The 21992-nt window shown below is 49.3% G+C and overlaps 1 protein-coding gene across 1 annotated transcript in view; it reads left to right on the forward strand.

Annotated features, from left to right (window-relative positions):
• The window catches only part of LOC136610308 (uncharacterized), a 145545-nt gene that overhangs the window by 95354 nt on the left and 28199 nt on the right, over window positions 1-21992 (forward strand). The gene's annotated exons all lie outside the window — the stretch shown is intronic.

The following is a 21992-nucleotide window of genomic DNA, read 5'->3' on the forward strand; positions in this document are numbered from 1 at the left end:
TCAAGACAGGCCCCAGTAACAATTCCGAAGCAGCAGTATAGCGGGAGCGCAGTCTTCGTTCCATGTCAGCAATAGTAGAACTCAAGACAGACCCCAGTAACAATTCCGAAGCAGCAGTATAGCGGGAGCGCAGTCTTCGTTCCATGTCAGCAATAGTAGCACTCAAGACAGGCGCCAGTAACAATTCTGAAGCAGCAGTATAGCGGGAGCACAGTCTTAGTTCCATTTCAGTAGCCTTAGTATAGCCAAGGCCCAAGTTACATTTATGTAGCTAAAGTGTAGGCCAACCCCACACACCTTTCTGTACCATGAGTGCAGGCGAAGAACATACAAATTGCTATGATTACACTGTAGGTGAGGGCCCCAAAAAATTGGTGTACCAACAGTACTAATGTACCTCAGTAAAAATTGGCCATGCCCAACCAAGATGGCAGGTGAATCGCTTTGGTTAATGTGACTTAAGTGGTAACTAGGCCTGGAGGCAGCCCAGTGTAACGAAAAATTGGTTCAAGTTAAAGTTCCAACGCTTTTAAGCGCATTGAAACATAAAAATTGTTCAGAAAAATTATTTGAGTGAGCCTTGTGGCCCTAAGAAAAATTGCCCGTTCAGCGTGATTACGTGAGGTTTCAGGAGGAGGAGGAATATTAGACACAGATTGATGAAGCAGAAATGTCCCCGTTTTGGATGGTGAGAGAGAACGTAGCTTCCATCCGCGGGTGCAGCCTACGTATTGCTTACGTATCGCTGCTGTCCGCTGGTGGAGAACAGAAGTCTGGGGAAATCCAGCCTTTGTTCATCTTGATGAGTGTTAGCCTGTCGGCACTGTCGGTTGACAAGCGGCTACGCTTATCTGTGATGATTCCCCCAGCCGCACTAAACACCCACTCCGACAAGACGCTAGCCGCAGGACAAGCAAGCACCTCCAGGGCATACAGCGCTAGTTCAGGCCACGTGTCCAGCTTCGACACCCAGTAGTTGTAGGGGGCAGAGGCGTCACCGAGGATGGTTGTGCGATCGACTACGCACTCCCTCACCATCCTTTTACAGTGCTCCCGCCGACTCTGCCTTGACTGGGGAGCGGTGACACAGTCTTGGTGGGGAGCCATAAAGCTGGCCAGGCCCTTAAAGACTGTTGCACTGCCTGGGATGTACATGCTGCTCGATCTCCGCACCTCCCCTGCTACCTTGCCCTCGGTACTGCGCCTTCTGCCACTAGCGCTGTCGGCTGGGAATTTTACCATCAGCTTGTCCGCAAGGGTCCTGTGGTATAGCAACACTCTCGAACCCCTTTCCTCTTCGGGAATGAGAGTGGGCAGGTTCTCCTTATAGCGTGGGTCGAGCAGTGTGTACACCCAGTAATCCGTTGTGGCCAGAATGCGTGCAACGCGAGGGTCACGAGAAAGGCATCCTAACATGAAGTCAGCCATGTGTGCCAGGGTACCAGTACGCAACACATGGCTGTCTTCACTAGGAAGATCACTTTCAGGATCCTCCTCCTCCTCCTCAGGCCATACACGCTGAAAGGATGACAGGCAATCAGCCGGTGTACCGTCAGCAGCGGGCCGAGCTGTCTCTTCCCCCTCCTCCTCATCCTCCTCATGCTCCTCCTCCTCCTCCTGTACGCGCTAAGAAATAGACAGGAGGGTGCACTGACTATCCAGCGGCATACTGTCTTCCCCCGCCCCCGTTTCCGAGCGCAAAGCAGCTGCCTTTATGGTTTGCAGGGAATTTCTCAAGATGCATAGCAGAGGAATGGTGACGCTAATGATTGTAGCATCGCCGCTCACCACCTGGGTAGACTCCTCAAAATTACCAAGGACATGGCAGATGTCTGCCAACCAGGCCCATTCTTCTGAAAGGAATTGAGGAGGCTGATTCCCACTGCGCCGCCCATGTTGGAGTTGGTATTCGACTATAGCTCTACGTTGTTCATAGAGCCTGGCCAACATGTGGAGCGTAGAGTTCCACCGTGTGGGCACGTCGCACAGCAGTCGGTGCACTGGCAGCTTAAAGTGATGTTGCAGGGTGCGCAGGGTGGCAGCGTCCGTGTGGGACTCGCGGAAATGTGCGCAGAGCCGGCGCGCCTTTATGAGCAGGTCTGACAAGCGTGGGTAGCTTTTCAGAAAGCGCTGAACCACCAAATTAAAGACGTGGGCCAGGCATGGCACGTGCGTGAGGCTGCCGAGCTGCAGAGCCGCCACCAGGTTGCGGCCGTTGTCACACACGACCATGCCCGGTTGGAGGCTCAGCGGCGCAAGCCAGCGGTCGGTCTGCTGTGCCAGACCCTGCAGCAGTTCGTGGGCCGTGTGCCTCTTATCGCCTAAGCTGAGTAGTTTCAGCACGGCCTGCTGACGCTTGCCCACCGCTGTGCTGCCACACCGCGCGACACCGACTGCTGGCGACATGCTGCTGCTAACACATCTTGATTGCGAGACAGAGGAGGAGGAGGAGGGTGCTTTAGTGGAGGAAGCATACACCTCCGCAGATACCACCACCGAGCTGGGGCCCGCAATTCTGGGGGTGGGTAGGACGTGAGCGGTCCCAGGCTCTGACTCTGTCCCAGCCTCCACTAAATTCACCCAATGTGCCGTCAGGGAGATGTAGTGGCCCTGCCCGCCTGTGCTTGTCCACGTGTCCGTTGTTAAGTGGACCGTGGCAGTAACCGCGTTGGTGAGGGCGTGTACAATGTTGCGGGAGACGTGGTCGTGCAGGGCTGGGACGGCACATCGGGAAAAGTAGTGGCGACTGGGAACTGAGTAGCGCGGGGCCGCCGCCTCCGTGATACTTTTGAAGGACTCCGTTTCCACAACCCTATACGGCAGCATCTCAAGGCTGATGAATTTTGCTATGCGGTCGGTTAACGTTTGAGCGTGCGGGTGCGTGGCGGCGTACTTGCGCTTGCGCTCCAACAGTTGCGCAAGCGACGGCTGGACGGTGCGCTGAACTACACTGCTGGATGGGGCCGAGGACAGCGGAGATGAGGGTGTGGGTGCAGGCCATGAGGCGGTAGTGCCTGTGTCCTGAGAGGGGGGTTGCATCTCAGTGGCAGGTTGGGGCACAGGGGGAGAGGCAGGGGTGCAAACCAGAGGCGCTGAACGGCCTTCGTCCCACCTTGTGGGGTGCTTGGCCATCATATGTCTGCGCATGGTGGTGGTGGTGAGGCTGTTGGTGTTGGCTCCCCGGCTGAGCTTTGCGCGACAAAGGTTGCACACCACTGTTCGTCGGTCGTCAGGCGTCTCTGTGAAAAACTGCCAGACCTTAGAGCACCTCGGCCTCTGCAGGGTGGCATGGCGCGAGGGAGCGCTTTGGGAAACACTTGGTGGATTATTCGGTCTGGCCCTGCCTCTACCCCTGGCCACCGCACTGCCTCTTGCAACCTGCCCTGCTGATGCCCTTGACTCCCCCTCTGAAGACCTGTCCTCCTGAGTAAGCGTTGCACACCAGGTGGGGTCAGTCACCTCATCATCCTGCTGCTCTTCCTCCGAATCCTCTGTGCGCTGCTCCCTCGGACTTACTGCCCTTACTACTACCTCACTGCAAGACAACTGTGTCTGATCGTCATCGTCCTCCTCACCCACAGAAAGTTGTTGAGACAGTTGGCGGAAGTCCCCAGCCTCTTCCCCCGGACCCCGGGAACTTTCGAATGGTTGGGCATCAGTGACGATAAACTCCTCTGGTGGGAGAGGAACCGCTGCTGCCCAATCTAAGCAGGGGCCCGAGAACAGTTCCTGGGAGTCTTCCCGCTCCTGAGCATGTGTCATTGTAGTGGAGTGAGGAGGCTGGGAGGAAGGAGGAGCAGCAGACAGAGGATTCGGATTTGCAGCAGTGGACGGCGCAGAACTGCGTGTTGACAATAGGTTGCTCGAAGCACTTTCTGCCATCCAGGACAGGACCTGCTCACACTGCTCATTTTCTAATAACCGTCTCCCGCGTGGACCCATTAATTGGGCGATGAATGTGGGGACACCAGAAACGTGCCTCTCTCCTAATCGCGCAGCAGTCGGCTGCGACACACCTGGATCAGGAGCTCGGCCTGTGCCCACACCCTGACTTGGCCCTCCGCGTCCTCGGCCGCGTCCACGTCCTCTAGGCCTACCCCTACCCCTCAGCATGCTGTATTACCAGTGATTTGATTTCACAGGCAGGAAATAAATTGGCGCAAGACTGCAGCCAAATATAATTTCTTCCCTTTTTTGAAAACGAAAGGCCCCACTGCCTCTAGTGAATGAATAATCTAAGTTTAATAACTGTGCTGTGTCCCTGCTAATGTGTCACAGAACGTGAGGGCAGCAGAGTTATTAACTCTGGCAGAGCAGGTATTTTTTTTCCCAATTAAGGAAAGCAAATGGCGCAGCCAGAAGTAAAACGTAGCTGGGTGCGTCTGATTTTTAAACGTTGCACACGCAGCCGACACGTGTCCACCGCCCTTAGGACGGACAGAGGCAGGACAAATACAATTATTTTCAGTTTTTTTGCACCAAAAGGCAGCACTGCGTATATTCAATGAACATGAGAAGTTTAATAACTGTGCTGTGTCCCTGCTAATGTGTCACAGAACGTGAGGGTAGCAGAGTTATTAACTCTGGCAGAGCAGGTATTTTTTTTCCCAATTAAGGAAAGCAAATGGCGAAGCCAGCAGTAAACCGTAGCTGGGTGCGTCTGATTTTTAAACATTGCACACGCAGCCGACACGTGTCCACCGCCCTTAGGACGGACAGAGGCAGGACAAATAGAATTATTTTCAGTTTTTTTCCACCAAAAGGCAGCACTGCGTATATTCAATGAACATGAGAAGTTTAATAACTGTGCTGTGGCCCTGCTAATGTGGCACAGAACGTGAGGGTAGCAGAGTTATTAACTCTGGCAGAGCAGGTATTTTTTTTCCCAATTAAGGAAAGCAAATGGCGAAGCCAGGAGTAAACCGTAGCTGGGTGCGTCTGATTTTTAAACGTTGCACACGCAGCCGACACGTGTCCACCGCCCTTAGGACGGACAGAGGCAGGACAAATAGAATTATTTTCAGTTTTTTTCCACCAAAAGGCAGCACTGCGTATATTCAATGAACATGAGAAGTTTAATAACTGTGCTGTGGCCCTGCTAATGTGGCACAGAACGTGAGGGTAGCAGAGTTATTAACTCTGGCAGAGCAGGTATTTTTTTTCCCAATTAAGGAAAGCAAATGGCGAAGCCAGGAGTAAACCGTAGCTGGGTGCGTCTGATTTTTAAACGTTGCACACGCAGCCGACACGTGTCCACCGCCCTTAGGACGAACAGAGGCAGGACAAATAGAATTATTTTCAGTTTTTTTCCACCAAAAGGCAGCACTGCGTATATTCAATGAATAATAACTGTGTTGTGGCCCTGCCTACACAATTCTTTCCCTGCAGTATCAATGGAGGGTGCAATGCTCTGCAGAGGCGATTTTGAGAAGAAAAAAAAAATGCAGCACAGCTAACAGCAGCCAGCACAGTACTGCACACGGTTAAATATGGCCCTAGAAAGGACCGTTGAGGTTCTTGAAGGCTACACTCACTCCTAACACTCTCCCTGCCTATGCAGCACTTCTGTCCCTAATGCCGGGTGCAACGCTCTGCAGAGGCGATTTTGAGAAAAAAAATAATTGCCACTGCTAACAGCAGCCAACACACAGCTATCAGTGGCCCTAATAAGGACCTTTGGGGGTCTTGAAGCCTACACTAACTACCAATTCTTTCCCTACAGCAGCTCCGGTACAAACAGCACTGTCCCTCATCTAACTCACACGGCATCTGAGGCGAGCCGCGGGAGGGGCCGACTTTTATATTCGGCGGACACCTGATCACCCCAGCCACTCACAGCAGGGGGGTGGTATAGGGCTGGAACAACACAGGGGGAAGTTGTAATGCCTTCCCTGTCTTTCAATTGGCCAGAAAAGCGCGCTAACGTCTCAGGGAAGGAAGTGAAAGTAACCCGAACACCGCATGGTGTTCGTTACGAATAACGAACATCCCGAACACCCTAATATTCGCACGAATATCAAGCTCGGACGAACACGTTCGCTCATCTCTACTCCTTAACAATAAAATAAGCATCATATCTACCGGCATTGTGGGAAATAAAGGTGCAGTCTATAAAATTACCACTGAGAAAGAACTGAACTAAATTGCAGCTGCAAGATTCGCCCTTTCACAATCTTTAGAAGCTTTTACAGTCTCTGATGGACCTGTCACAATTACAGCCTCAAAATCTGTAGTGAGACAATGGTTATCTAGCGTCACACATAACAACACCTGCATAACCAAACATTCAATTATATAAAACCTACCACTGACCAACAACTTTCAAAGATCCCCCGATATCTCGGGAGGGATATTTTCAAAGTACGATTTGTCAAATTCCTCAGTGGCGGCATCCCAGTTCCCCATTTAAACAGCAAAATTTTAAAATTAGGAATCATTAAAAATGTATAGATGTCTAGCTCTATTAAAACGAGCTGTCTAAATGCTGTATACCTACCAAGCTGGGTGTCAGTAATATCAAAGGGGAGGCTAGTGCTATTTGGGCTTTCCATCTGAAATCCAAAAGCATCATTAATATACTGGCGCTCAGTTCTAACCACGCATATGGTTGAAAGAAAAAACATTTCTTATATAATCACATTGTTTGTGCCTAATCGTATAATACAAAAACTGAAGCAAATATTATGGCAACAGATGTTAAAGAATACACTATAATTATTAAAAAAAAAAATCATTGTCGCAATATCACAGATATTTCTGGAGATGTGTTAAAATATACATTGCCGCAAGCAACGTTACAATATAAATATTATGATTATATGACAACATAAACAAGACATTTTAAAAATATTTCAACTATAGCAATAAACTAAAGCAATTAATATAGAAACAGACATTAAAGAATACAATATAACTATTGAAAAATCACCAACGTCGCAATATCAAACTAGCCAGTAGAAAATTACGCAACAGCTATTTAAAAAATATTCCGACTGTAGCATTAACATCACTAACATCATACTAATCAATACAGATATTAAGCGAGATATATTAAAAATATACATATAACATAAATATTATAAATACAAAATACTAATAAACATGATGTTTATGCTCATACATTTAATACAAAAAATTACATTTTTCAGCAGGGTTTGGAGAGACTCCAATGGTTCTCTGTAGAATGCATTGTTTGACTTGATCTGCTGTAGTCCTTATATACATTTTGCCTTTCAATATTCCTGGACATGTCCGTGGGCTTGTTCATATGGAGACATGTATCTTTCAGACTTTCATTGTGCCGCTGGATCATTAGTAGAGATGAGCGAGCACCAAAATGCTCGGGTGCTCGTTACTCGGGATGAAATTATCGCGATGCTCGAGGGTTCGTTTCGAGTAACGAACCCCATTGAAGTCAATGGGCGACCCGAGCATTTTTGTATTTCGCCGATGCTCACTAAGGTTTTCATGTGTGAAAATCTGGGAAATTCAAGAAAGTGATGGGAACGACACAGCAACGGATAGGGCAGGCGAGGGGCTACATGTTGGGCTGCATCTCAAGTTCACAGGTCCCACTATTAAGCCACAATAGCGGCAAGAGTGGCCCCCCCCCCTCCCAACTACTTTTACTTCTGAAAAGCCCTCATTAGCATGGCATACCTTTGCTAAGCACCACACTACCTCCAACAAAGCACAATCACTGCCTACATGACACTCCACTGCCACTTCTCCTGGGTTACATGCTGCCCAACCGCCCCCCCCACCCCCCCACAGCGCACACCAAAGTGTTTATGCGCAGCCTTCAGCTGCCCTCATGCCACACCACCCTCATGTCTATTTAGAAGTGCGTCTGCCATGAGGAGGAACCGCAGGCACACACTGCAGAGGGTTGGCACGGCTAGGCAGCGACCCTCTTTAAAAGGGGCGGGGCGATAGCCCACAATGCTGTACAGAAGCAATGAGAAATAGAATCCTGTGCCACCGCCATCAGGAGCTGCACACGTGGGCATAGCAATGGGGAACCTATGTGCCACACACTATTCATTCTGTCAAGGTGTCTGCATGCCCCAGTCAGACCGGGCTTTTTAATTCATAGACACAGGCAAGTACAACTCCCTATTGTGAAGTCCCTGTGGACCCACAGCATGGGTGGGTGCCAGGAAGCCACCGGCGGTACACAGAAATATCCCATTGCATTGCCCAACACAGCTGAGGTAGTAATGTCGTGCTTAATGCAGGTGGGCTTCGGCCCACACAGCATTCCCCAGTCAGACTGGGGTTCTTTAGAAGTGGACACATGTAGGTTAAACTGCGTGTGCACCTACAGCATGGGTGGCTCCCTGGAACCCACCGGCGGTACACAAAAATATCCCATTGCATTGCCCAACACAGCTGAGGTAGTAATGTCGTGCTTAATGCAGGTGGGCTTCGGCCCACACTGCATGCCCCAGTCAGACTGGGGTTCTTTACAAGTGGAAACAGATGCATTTATAATTCCCTGTGGACCCACAGCATGGGTGGGTGCCAGGAAGCCACCGGCGGTACATAGAAATATCCCATTGCATTGCCCAACACAGCTGAGGTAGTAATGTCGTGCTTAATGCAGGTGGGCTTCGGCCCACACTGCATGCCCCAGTCAGACTGGGGTTCTTTAGAAGTGGACACATGTAGGTTAAACTCCGTGTGCACCTACGGCATGGGTGGCTCCCTGGAACCCACCGGCGGTACACAAAAATATCCCATTGCATTGCCCAACACAGCTGAGGTAGTAATGTCGTGCTTAATGCAGGTGGGCTTCGGCCCACACTGCATGCCCCAGTCAGACTGGGGTTCTTTACAAGTGGAAACAGATGCATTTATAATTCCCTGTGGACCCACAGCATGGGTGGGTGCCAGGAAGCCACCGGCGGTACATAGAAATATCCCATTGCATTGCCCAACACAGCTGAGGTAGTAATGTCGTGCTTAATGCAGGTGGGCTTCGGCCCACACTGCATGCCCCAGTGAGACTGGTAATATGTACCTTAACAGTAACCGCGTTGGTGGTAATGTGGTGGTGACTGCGGACTTAGTAGCGCGGTTTTATTTTGTTGGTTTTCGGAATGTGGCCAGGATTAAGTGGGCCGTGGCGGGGGGGATGGTGGGGGGGCTCTGTTGTTGTGTCGGTAAAGGTGAAATTCTTGGACTGCCACCAGACGAACCAATGCAAAGGCATTTGCCAAGAATGTTTTCATTGTTGGAGGAGGAGGGGGATGTTTTGGAGGCACTACGTGTCCTCTCCACGTGTCCGTGGTTATATGCACCTTAACAGTAACAGCGTTGGTGGGAAATGGCCTCGCCGCCATCATGTCTTTGGGAAGCCTCTGTTTCCACACCCCAGAGACATACCATTAGCAGCGGTATAGGCAGAGCCCAGAATTAGTAACATTTCAGCCGTAGCATTAGCGACAGGCCCCACTAACATATCACTAGCAGCATTCTAGGGGGAGCACAGTCTTAGTTCCATTTCAGTAATAGTAGCAGCCTACACAGGCCCCAGTAACAATTCAGAAGCAGCAGTATAGTGGGAGCGCAGTCTTCGTTCCATTTCAGTAATAGTAGCAGCCTACACAGGCCCCAGTAACAATTCCGAAGCAGCAGTATAGGAGGAGCACAGTCTTAGTTCCATTTAAGTCATAGTAGCAGCCTAGACAGGCCCCAGTAACAATTCCGAAGCAGCAGTATAGGAGGAGCATAGTCTTAGTTCCATTTAAGTCATTGTAGCAGCCTACACAGGCCCCAGTAACAATTCCGAAGCAGCAGTATAATGGGAGCGCAGTCTTAGTTCCATTGCAGTAGCTGCAGTATAGGCAAGGCCCAAGTTACATTTATGTAGCTAAAGTGCAGGCCAACCCCACACACCTTTCTGTACCATGAGTGCAGGCGAAGAACATAGAAATTGCTATGATTACACTGTAGGTGAGGGCCCAAAAAAATTGGTGTACCAACAGTACTAATGTACCTCAGTAAAAATTGGCCATGCCCAACCAAGATGGCAGGTGAAACCCATTAATCACTTTGGTTAATGTGGCTTAAGTGGTAACTAGGCCTGGAGGCAGCACAGTTTAACGAAAAATTGGTTCAAGTTAAAGTTCCAACGCTTTTAAGCGCATTGAAACGTATAAAAAATTTTAAGAACAATTCTATGAGTGAGCCTTGTGGCCCTAAGAAAAATTGCCCGTTCAGCGTGATTACGTGAGGTTTCAGGAGGAGGAGCAGGAGGAGGAGGAGGAATATTAGACACAGATTGATGAAGCAGAAATGTCCCCGTTTTGGATGGTAAGAGAGAACGTAGCTTCCATCCGCGGGTGCAGCCTACGTATTGCTTACGTATCGCTGCTGTCCGCTGGTGGAGAAGAGAAGTCTGGCGAAATCCAGGCTTTGTTTATCTTGATGAGTGTTAGCCTGTCGGCACTGTCGGTTGACAGGCGGGTACGCTTATCTGTGATGATTCCCCCAGCCGCACTAAACACCCTCTCCGACAAGACGCTAGCCGCAGGACAAGCAAGCACCTCCAGGGCATACAGCGCTAGTTCAGGCCACGTGTCCAGCTTCGACACCCAGTAGTTGTAGGTGGCAGAGGCGTCACGGAGGACGGTCGTGCGATCGGCTACGTACTCCCTCACCATCCTTTTACAGTGCTCCCGCCGACTCAGCCTTGACTGGGGAGCGGTTACACAGTCTTGCTGGGAAGCCATAAAGCTGTCCAGGCCCTTAAAGACTGTTGCACTGCCTGGGCTGAAATTGCTACTCGATCTCCGCACCTCTCCTGCTACATGGCCCTCGGAACTACGCCTTCTGCCACTTGCGCTGTCGGATGGGAATTTTACCATCAGCTTGTCCGCAAGGGTCCTGTGGTATAGCAACACTCTCGAACCCCTTTCCTCTTCGGGAATGAGAGTGGGCAGGTTCTCCTTATAGCGTGGGTCGAGCAGTGTGTACACCCAGTAATCCGTAGTGGCCAGAATGCGTGCAACGCGAGGGTCACGAGAAAGGCATCCTAACATGAAGTCAGCCATGTGTGCCAGGGTACCTGTACGCAACACATGGCTGTCTTCACTAGGAAGATCACTTTCAGGATCCTCCTCCTCCTCCTCCTCAGGCCATACACGCTGAAAGGATGACAGGCAAGCAGCATGTGTACCGTCAGCAGTGGGCCAAGCTGTCTCTTCCCCCTCCTCCTCATCCTCCTCATGCTCCCCCTCCTCCTCCTGTATGCGCTGAGATTTAGACAGGAGGGTGCTCTGACTATCCAGCGACATACTGTCTTCCCCCGCCTCCGTTTCCGAGCGCAAAGCATCTGCCTTTATGCTTTGCAGGGAACTTCTCAAGATGCATAGCAGAGGAATGGTGACGCTAATGATTGCAGCATCGCCGCTCACCACCTGGGTAGACTGCTCAAAGTTTCCAAGGACCTGGCAGATGTCTGCCAACCAGGCCCACTTTTCTGAAAAGAATTGAGGAGGCTGACTCCCACTGCGCCGCCCATGTTGGAGTTTGGTATTCCACTATAGCTCTACGCTGCTCATAGAGCCTGGCCAACATGTGGAGCGTAGAGTTCCACCGTGTGGGCACGTCGCACAGCAGTCGGTGCACTGGCAGATTAAACCGATGTTGAAGGGTGCGCAGGGTGGCAGCGTCCGTGTGGGACTTGCGGAAATGTGCGCAGAGCCGGCGCACCTTTACGAGCAGGTCTGACAAGCGTGGGTAGCTTTTCAGAAAGCGCTGAACCACCAAATTAAAGACGTGGGCCAGGCATGGCACGTGCGTGAGGCTGCCGAGCTGCAGAGCCGCCACCAGGTTACGGCCGTTGTCACACACGACCATGCCCGGTTGGAGGCTCAGCGGCGCAAGCCAGCGGTCGGTCTGCTCTGTCAGACCCTGCAGCAGTTCGTGGGCCGTGTGCCTCTTATCTCCGAAGCTGAGTAGTTTCAGCACGGCCTGCTGACGCTTGCCCACCGCTGTGCTGCCACGCCGCGCGACACCGACTGCTGGCGACGTGCTGCTGCTGACACATCTTGATTGCGAGACAGAGGTTGCGGAGGAGGAGGAGGAGGAGGAGGGTGGTTTAGTGGAGGAAGCATACACCGCTGCAGATACCACCACCGAGCTGGGGCTCGCAATTCTGGGGGTGGGTAGGACATGAGCGGTCCCAGGCTCTGACTCTGTCCCAGCCTCCACTAAATTCACCCAATGTACCGTCAGGGAGATGTAGTGGCCCTGCCCGCCTGTGCTTGTCCACGTGTCCGTTGTTAAGTGGACCTTGGCAGTAACCGCGTTGGTGAGGGCGCGTACAATGTTGCGGGAGACGTGGTCGTGCAGGGCTGGGACAGCACATCGAGAAAAGTAGTGGCGACTGGGAACTGAGTAGCGCGGGGCCGCCGCCGCCATCATACTTTTGAAGGACTCCGTTTCCACAACCCTATACGGCAGCATCTCAAGGCAGATAAATTTGGCTATGTGGACGGTTAACGCTTGAGCGTGCGGGTGCGTGGCGGCGTACTTGCGCTTGCGCTCCAACAGTTGCGCTAGCGACGGCTGGACGGTGCGCTGAACTACACTGGTGGATGGGGCCAAGGACAGCGAAGGTGAGGGTGTGGGTGCAGGCCATGAGACGGTAGTGCCTGTGTCCTGAGAGGGGGGTTGTATCTCAGTGGCAGGTTGGGGCACAGGGGGAGAGGCAGCGGTGCAAACCGGAGGCGGTGAACGGCCTTCGTCCCACCTTGTGGGGTGCTTGGCCATCATATGTCTGCGCATGCTGGTGGTGGTGAGGCTGTTGGTGGTGGCTCCCCGGCTGATCTTTGCGCGACAAAGGTTGCACACCACTGTTCGTCGGTCGTCAGGCGTCTCTGTGAAAAACTGCCAGACCTTAGAGCACCTCGGCCCCTGCAGGGTGGCATGGCGTGAGGGTGCGCTTTGGGAAACAGTTGGTGGATTATTCGGTCTGGCCCTGCCTCTACCCCTGGCCACCGCACTGCCTCTTGCAACCTGCCCTGCTGCTGCCCTTGCCTCCCCCTCTGAAGACCTGTCCTGAGTAGGCGTTGCAAACCAGGTGGGGTCAGTCACCTCATCGTCCTGCTGCTCTTCCTCAGAATCCTCTGTGCGCTCCTCCCTCGGACTTACTGCCCTCACTACTACCTAACTGCAAGACAACTGTGTCTCATCATCATCGTCCTCCTCACCCACAGAAAGTTCTTGAGACTGTTGGCGGAAGTCCCCAGCCTCATCCCCCGGACCCCGGGAACTTTGCAATGGTTGGGCATCAGTGACGATAAACTCCTCTGGTGGGAGAGGAACCACTGCTGCCCAATCTGAGCAGGGGCCCGAGAACAGTTCCTGGGAGTCTTCACGCAGCTGAGCATGTGTCATTGGAGTGGAGTGAGGAGGCTGGGAGGAAGGAGGAGCAGCAGACAGAGGATTCTGATTTGCAGCAGTGGACGGCGCAGAACTGTGGGTGGACGATAGGTTGCTCCAAGCAGTTTCTGCCATCCAGGACAGGACCTGCTCACACTGCTCATTTTCTAATAAAGGGCTCCCGCGTGGACCCATGAATTGTGCGATGAATGTCGGGACGCCAGAAACGTGCCTCTCTCCTAATCGCGCAGCAGTCGGCTGCGATACACCTGTATCAGGAGCTCGGCCAGTGCCCACACCCTGACTTGGGCCTGCGCGTCCTCGGCCGCGTCCACGTCCTCTAGGCCTACCCCTACCCCTCAGCATGCTGTATTACCAGTGATTTGATTTCCCAGGCAGGAAAGAAATTGGCGCAAGCCTGCAGGCCAAACATACTTTTTTCCCTTTTGTTTAAAAGGAAAGGCACACTGTTATTATTCAATGAATAATAAGTTTAATAACTGTGTTGTGCCCCTGCAAATGTGTCACAGAACTTTAGTGTTGCAGAGTTATGAACTGTGGCAGAGCCGCTATTTCCCAGGCAGGAAAGAAATTGGTGCAAGCCTGCAGTCAACCGTAGGTGGTTGCGTCTGATTTTTTTACGTTCTCCACTCAGCACACACGTACCCAGAGCCCTTAGGACTGACAGAGGTAGGCCAAATATAATTTTTTTCACTTTTTTTAAAACAAAAGGCCCCACTGCGTATATTCAATGAATAATAACTGTGTTGTGCCCCTGCAAATGTGTCACAGAACTTTAGTGTTGCAGAGTTATGAACTGTGGCAGAGCCGGTATTTCCCAGGCAGGAAAGAAATTGGCGCAAGCCTGCAGTCAACCGTAGGTGGTTGCGTCTGATTTTTTTACGTTCTCCACGCAGCACACACGTACCCAGAGCCCTTAGGACTGACAGAGGCAGGCCAAATATATTTTTTTTCACCTTTTTTAAAAACAAAAGGCCCCACTGCGTATATTCAATGAATAATAACTGTGTTGTGCCCCTGCAAATGTGTCACAGAACTTTAGTGTTGCAGAGTTATGAACTGTGGCAGAGCCGCTATTTCCCAGGCAGGAAAGAAATTGGCGCAAGCCTGCAGTCAACCGTAGGTGGTTGCGTCTGATTTTTTTACGTTCTCCACGCAGCACACACGTACCCAGAGCCCTTAGGACTGACAGAGGCAGGCCAAATATAATTTTTTTCACTTTTTTTAAAACAAAAGGCCCCACTGCGTATATTCAATGAATAATAACTGTGTTGTGCCCCTGCAAATGTGTCACAGAACTTTAGTGTTGCAGAGTTATGAACTGTGGCAGAGCCGCTATTTCCCAGGCAGGAAAGAAATTGGCGCAAGCCTGCAGTCAACCGTAGGTGGTTGCGTCTGATTTTTTTACGTTCTCCACGAAGCACACACGTACCCAGAGCCCTTAGGACTGACAGAGGCAGGCCAAATATAATTTTTTTCACTTTTTTTTAAAACAAAAGGCCCCACTGCGTATATTCAATGAATAATAACTGTGTTGTGCCCCTGCCTACATAATTCTGTCCCTGTAGTATCAATGGAGGGTGCAATGCTCTGCACAGCCGATTTTGAGAAGAAAAAAAATTATGCAACACTGCTAACAGCAGCCAGCACAGTACTGCACACGGTTAAATGTGGCCCTAGAAAGGACCGTTTAGGTTCTTGAAGGCTACACTCACTCCTAACACTCTCCCTGCCTAAGCACCACTTCTGTCCCTAATGCCGGGTGCAATGCTCTGCACAGCCGATTTTGAGGAAAAAAAATGTATGCAACACAGCTAACAGCAGCCAGCACAGTACTGCACACGGTTAAATATGGCCCTAGAAAGGACCGTTGAGGTTCTTGAAGGCTACACTCACTCCTAACACTCTCCCTGCCTAAGCACCACTTCTGTCCCTAATGCCGGGTGCAACGCTCTGCAGAGGCGATTTTGAGAAAAAAAAAAAAGCAACAGAGCTAACTGCAGCCTGCACACAGGTAGATGTGGCCCTAAGAAGGACCTTTGGGGTTCTTGAAGCCTACACTCACTACAAACACTCTCCCTACAGCAACTCCAATACAATTAGACTTTCCCTCAGCTAACTCACAAGGCATCTGAGGCGAGCCGCGGGAGGGGCCGACTTTTATACTCGGGTGACATCTGATCTCCCCAGCCACTCACAGCAGGGGGGTGGTATAGGGCTGGAACAACACAGGAGGAAGTTGTAATACCTTCCCTGTCTTTCAATTGGCCAGAAAAGCGCGCTAACGTCTCAGAGATGAAACTGAAAGTAACCCGAACACCGCGTGGTACTCGTTACGAGTAACGAGCATCCCGAACACCCTAATATTCGCCCGAGTATCGAGCTCGGACGAGTACGTTCGCTCATCTCTAATCATTAGCTATCTTCTATAATCAATCACTTTTATCTCTACTGAATCTGGAATATATTTTACTCTTTTTTTATTAAAAAGTGTCACAATGCTTAACTCTGGAGGTCAGAAGGTAGCAGGGTAACTCGCAGGGCTACATCTGTTTTGCTTCATTTGCGCGTTAGATAGTTAAAAAGCAGCTGCAATTAACCCCTTAGTGATGGAGCTTTTTGCTTTTTTCCATTTTTGTTTTTTTCTCCTCCCTTTTAAAAAAACATGACTCCTTTATTTATCCATCGGCATCGCTGTATGAGGGCTTGTTTTTTGTGGTATGAGTTGTATTTTTCAATAATACTATTTATTGTAACATAAAAGGATAAAGATGAATCAGGAGAGTGCCTGGTGTATTTCAATAAATATACCGATTGGTAAAGAATGAGTCAACTCACCTGCTGCCCAGCGGGGTATCACTTAAACAAGGAACCCCACTGACACCTGTTGTCCAAGTAGGTACATAGGGAAGTCTTTTTATTCACCATCCGTCAACACGGAGAGCATTACATCATACTGCATCCTGACAGGCAGCCTACCAAGCCACCCCATGGGGACAGCTTGATGGGTAGTCTGCCAAGACAGTCATGGGGCCTTTTAGAAGTCCCCTGGCTGCCATGACAATTGCACAGCTCCCCCGATCTCACTGCGGGTGTGCCGTACGGGACCCCCGAACATTGGTTGGGGGATTTAAATGCAACTGTCAGAATTGCATTGCAGCTACTGCCCACGGGAGTCAGCTGTAGTAAACAGCTGATGCACACACTGAATGGAGGAAAATAGCGGCGCTATCTCCCTCCATACACATCTTGCAAGGGCAGGACGTAAAAACATTATTGGTCAGTCACTAAGGGGTTAAACAGTGTATGGCCATCTGTGTTCCGTAACTATCACCTTTAAGCAACTGGTGACTGAATCAAATGTGTTAGATACTTAAAAAAACTGTTGTAATTAAACAGTGTATGGCCATCTGTGTTATGTAATTTGCATCATGGCCTTTGGACAGACTGCACACATATTGAGAGTTGATATATTAATCCCGCAAAGCTTGGCTCCTATGGTGGAATCATTAAACTATACAGATATCTTAATTGTATAAAACGACGTGATGTAAAAGAATGGCTTGAAAAAAAAATAGTTACAGTCTTCATGAACCAATCAGAAAGAAATTTGTAAGAAATAAGATAATTGTATCGGAAATCGATTAACAGTGGCAGGTGGAACTTGTAACCATGATGCAGTATTCAAAAGAAAATGACAGCTTGAAATACATTTTAATAGTTATAGACGTGTTATCAAAATACGCGTGGTGCGTTCGATTAGCAGACAAATCAGGAGGCAGTGTCACAAAACCCTTCAAACTGATATTTGAAAATGGCAGGAGAGTACCAAAAAGGTTTCTGACAGATCGCGTGAAAGAATTTACGAACCGGACGATGAAGCGCCTTTGTAATTCCTACAGTATACAACATTATTTTATGTCAAACATGGTGAAGGCTGCCTTAGTGGAACAATTTAACCGCACTTTAAAAACGAGAATGTGGTGCTACCTCAGAAAACATAACACTTTTAGGTATATGTCTGTTGCATACAGTTGTAATCGCACCTATCTCAGAACCATGCAGTGCCGCCCAGTAGATGTAACAAAACAATACTCCTTAAGAATATGGCAGAATATCTGCAGCGATATTCTGACCTTTAAACCTCACAAGCCTTCTTGTGAGGTACCAGCGGATGAGAACTGCATCTACAGGGTCAAAAAAATTCTGAAGAAAAGACCAGTCCGTGGTACAACACATTGCTTTGTAAAATGGCTCGGTTACCCTACAAAATTTACCAGTTGAATCTAAGAAAATCAGTTGATATCCACATAGACCATGGAGATGGGATCATTTTATAAAACTCTCCCTAGCAACGCACCTTCCAAAATTTACACCGAAAGAAAAATTTCTACTTATACCATGAAACTCGTAAAGCCAATTCACCTTATGGGGCCTTATGAGGTGGCGCTAATGGAGACACAGTACCCGTATACGTGGGATACAATTTACCCGTACAAAGGTGTTTTTTTCATCGCGAAACAAGAGGGCCACTTGTGCAACATTTTGAGAAGGTCGGGTATTATTCATCCATCAATGATATTGTGCACGCAATACATGGTCATATAGCAGTTTTGCATGTCCCAACCAATGGATTTAAACTATGCTATGATGAAGTGAAACAAATGATTAGCGCCGAAGATACAACGTTGCTGCAGTTTGCCCCAAGACACAGGTTGTCTATTTTACTAGGTCTACCCAAGCATGTGGACCCTGCTTAGATGCTGTCAGATAGTGCCGGAACCACTACACTGATATAAAAGGTGAGTTTTATATGCTGTTTGTGTACACGGATATCATTCAACATCAGTACATAGGCGATAGTTTTGTACAGTTTTTGAAAAACATCAAAATTAACAGCAAAAACAATGACATTGTTACAATACACTACAATCACCCGGATTACATACCATTGTGCAAACAACATTTTGACTCCTTTACAATTTCCATTTTATCAGACTAGAATGAGCCTGTTAAATTCAGTTATGAAAAAGCCTAGTACGATTACACTTTAGACCGTGTAATGAATCGCCACATTAAAAAATGCTGTTTGGGAGGGTGTATGGGGCCCTGCTGTTTATGCTTTCTTTTATATTGCTCAATCAGGGTGGGGGTTGAAAAGTTTTCATGGCAATGAATACATGCATCCTCTTTTCAGAAAAGGCCTAGAATTAGTAAAACTGTATGTAAAGACCTCAATCAAAAACATTGCCAAAGATGCTATCACTACCGTATTTGCGGCTGTTATAGACCAGCAAATTACCAAATGCCAAGCTATTATCTGAGATATTTATCAAAGAGGTGGTGTGGTTGCATGTGGTTCCTGAGGACGTGGTCTCAGATAGGGGTGTACAGTTTGTCGCTCACTTCTGGCGAGCTTTCTGCAGGAAATTGAGTATTGATTTGTCCATTTCGTCGGCTTTTCATCTTGAGTCGAATAGGCAAACTGAGAGGATGAATCAAGAATTAATTCAATACCTGTGATTGTTCATTTTAGACAATCCACATCGGTGGGTTAACTTTCTACCTCTCGCCGAGTTTGCCATTAACAATCATGTAAATTTGTCTTCTCAGGTCTCGCTGTTCTTTTGTAATTATGGTTTCCATCCTCGATTTTCTTTTTCTGCGTCTCAGTTTCTGACACGCTGTCTGCAGATTCTGCCATTGATGAACTGTGAACAATTTGGGCCCAGGTTCGTAAGAACCTTCAGGGTTTCCAGGAAAACTAATAAAAAAGGCACCATCTCTGCATTGTTCGTGGTTGTGGAGCAGGTGTTACTGGCCTCAAAAAATTTAAAACTCAAGGTCCCATCCCTAAAGCCGGCATCCCGCTTCATTGGTCCGTCCACAATCTCCCAGGTAGTGAATCCTGTGGTGTATAGGTTACCTCTTTCGTAGTCATGGAAGATTTATGGGGCTACTGAATAAATATGTTACCCGAGTTCTGCCCGTCCAGAGCCCGCTTTCTCCTACTCTTGTTCAGGGGTAACTGGAGTAGGAGGTAGATTGATTGATGCTCAGTTATTCAGAGTACTACCTGGTACCCTGGTACCCTGGAGGGGTTTTGGCCCTAAGGACTGTACATGGGTTCCCACCCGAGATGTACATGCACTACTATTGGTCTGATGGTTCCACAGGCATTTTCCTCTTAAGCCTGCTCCGGGCCGTGAGCGTCCGGTGTTCCCCCATAGCAGAAGGGGGTACTGTCAGGACCGGCGGCTCGTGGGTCCTCCATGCACTCGCCGACGGTCCTGTCACTCAGGTGGCTGCCGTGCGGCGCAGGTGAGCCCCGGTCATCGTTACCTCCCCTGGCCACCGGGCTCCTCCTCGCTGTCGGGATGCAGGGTGGGGGGCAGGTTCCCCAGAACAGTTGGCTGCACCTGGCTCCTGTCCTTCCTTAGTGAGTGTAGGGACCATTGCCCAGTTGTTGCCTTGGGGCTTATAATAAAGTTACCCAGAACTGTTAGTTATACAGGATCCTGTGTGCGGCTAGGCCGACTACACCTTGGTTCTTTATGGAGAAGATGTTAGAGCCACTCTTGACATATTATCTGGTTTTACCCCATCATCTTTTCTGCCCAAAGGAATGACCCTGCCCGCTACATCTACAGTTCTCAATGTTGCCTGTTTCTTTGTCCTGCTTCAAATGAGCTTGAACAGCACATCTTGAAACCCCAGTCTGCTTTGAAATCTCTTGCTGGGAGAGACGTTGCTGTTCTTTGTATTGCCATGAAGTATGACCTGTGACATGAAACTGCCTTCCACAACCTCAGCTTGGAAGCAGAGTTGATCTGTTCCTCACCCAGTTTTAACCCTCCCACACAGCTGTTTCTGTTAATGATGATTATTCTCACCTGTTTGGCATAATTGGTTAATCATACACATGACTATAATCCTATGACTCTAATGACTTTGTGCAAGTGTACCTAGAGTATTTGATACTGATTGGAAGGTAAAGGGTGGTCACACTAAATATTGATGGGATTTACATTTCTCTTTTTTCAGTCACTTTGCATTTTGTTAATTGACAAAAACTACACTATTATCACTTCTATTTTTGAAAGCGTTCTTTGGCTTCTTTTACGTGAGCGCATATCGGACGGCCGATATGCGCTGTGATCTGATGCATTGGATTCCAATTCATCAGATCACATGGGCGTGTTTCTGAGACGTAAAAACACCTTGCCAAGCCAATATACTGCCGGGTGTTTTTACGTCAGGCCCAAAAGATAGTCCTGGAACTATCTTTTTGGCTCAGAATACGTCAGCCGCTGCATGGGCTCCTATGGCAGCCCATGGCAGCGGCCGTAGGTGGGAGGGAGTTTAGTAGGCAGGTAGCTGTCAATCACTGATAGCTACGCTCACTGGACTGTTCAGCTGAGAATATGCAGAAATATGAATGAATACAAGTTCTGCTGAATCTTTTTCCCTAAAACTATATATCAATCTGCTCAGATCCTCCTGTTCTGAAACATGATGCCTCCAGATTGGGCAACATATTTGAGCCAACAGATTCCTTTTAAAGGCGTTGTGCCAAGAAGAGGGTTTAGGGATCCCTCTATAATTAGAGAGCTGCTCTATAAAAGCAGCAACCGCTTTGAAGGACTTTGAGTCATTCCTATTTTACAGCACAGTCAGTCTTCTCAATGGCCATGTGGTAATACTACATTTGCCTTGCAGACTGTTACAGGTGAAATGTCTGAGCAAAATCAGTTGTTTGCTGGGGGTGCCGAAAGTGGGATCCAGAATGATGAGCTTTTCATCCTAGGTGCTGAATTCTGAAGGTGGTTGTCTCTAATGAGACAATCTCTTTAATGGCACTTCAAGTAGATATGCCATACACTGTAGGTCTGAGATTGTCCATGGGTATAAAGGTTTTATACATAACAATTAAAAATAGAAATAAACTTTGGGTACCTTTAGGGCTCCTTCCCACTGACGGATTTCCGCCGCGTAATACGCGGCAGAAATTCGCTGCGTTGCCCGCAGCTATTAGGTTCTATTGAACCTAATAGCTCAATGCTCACGGTGAGGAATTCCAGTGGAATTCCGCACCGTGAAATCACCCGACCTCACCCGCGGCATGTTCTATTTGCCACGGGTGTACGCGCACACGGCTTCCATTGCAGTAAATGGAAGCCGTCCGTCACGCTATCTTCCGCTGTAGCACAGCGGAAGATAGCATGAAGCCGTTTCCCCGCCTACCGCCGCCGAGTCACATGACGCGGCCGGCGCGTCATGTGACGCTGTGGGTGTGTCATGTGACGTGGCCAGCGTGTCACATGATGCTGCGGCGCCTCACGCCGAAGCGTCATGCGGGACGTAGGATGCCGGATCCGGAGGTAAGTATTGGGGCCTCTGGGGGGCGCCGTGACAGGTTCCGCCGCGGAATTCCGCGGCGGAGCCCGTCACGGCCGTCTTAAGCCTGCCTTACACTGAACGATTATCACCCGAATTATCACTGAAAACAGTGAATTCAGCCAATAACTGTCCCGTGTATACACGGCCACTGACAGGGCACTGAGTGAGAAATCGCCTAC

Source organism: Eleutherodactylus coqui, chromosome 2, assembly GCF_035609145.1.
Source record: "Eleutherodactylus coqui strain aEleCoq1 chromosome 2, aEleCoq1.hap1, whole genome shotgun sequence".
Taxonomy (NCBI): domain Eukaryota; kingdom Metazoa; phylum Chordata; class Amphibia; order Anura; family Eleutherodactylidae; genus Eleutherodactylus; species Eleutherodactylus coqui.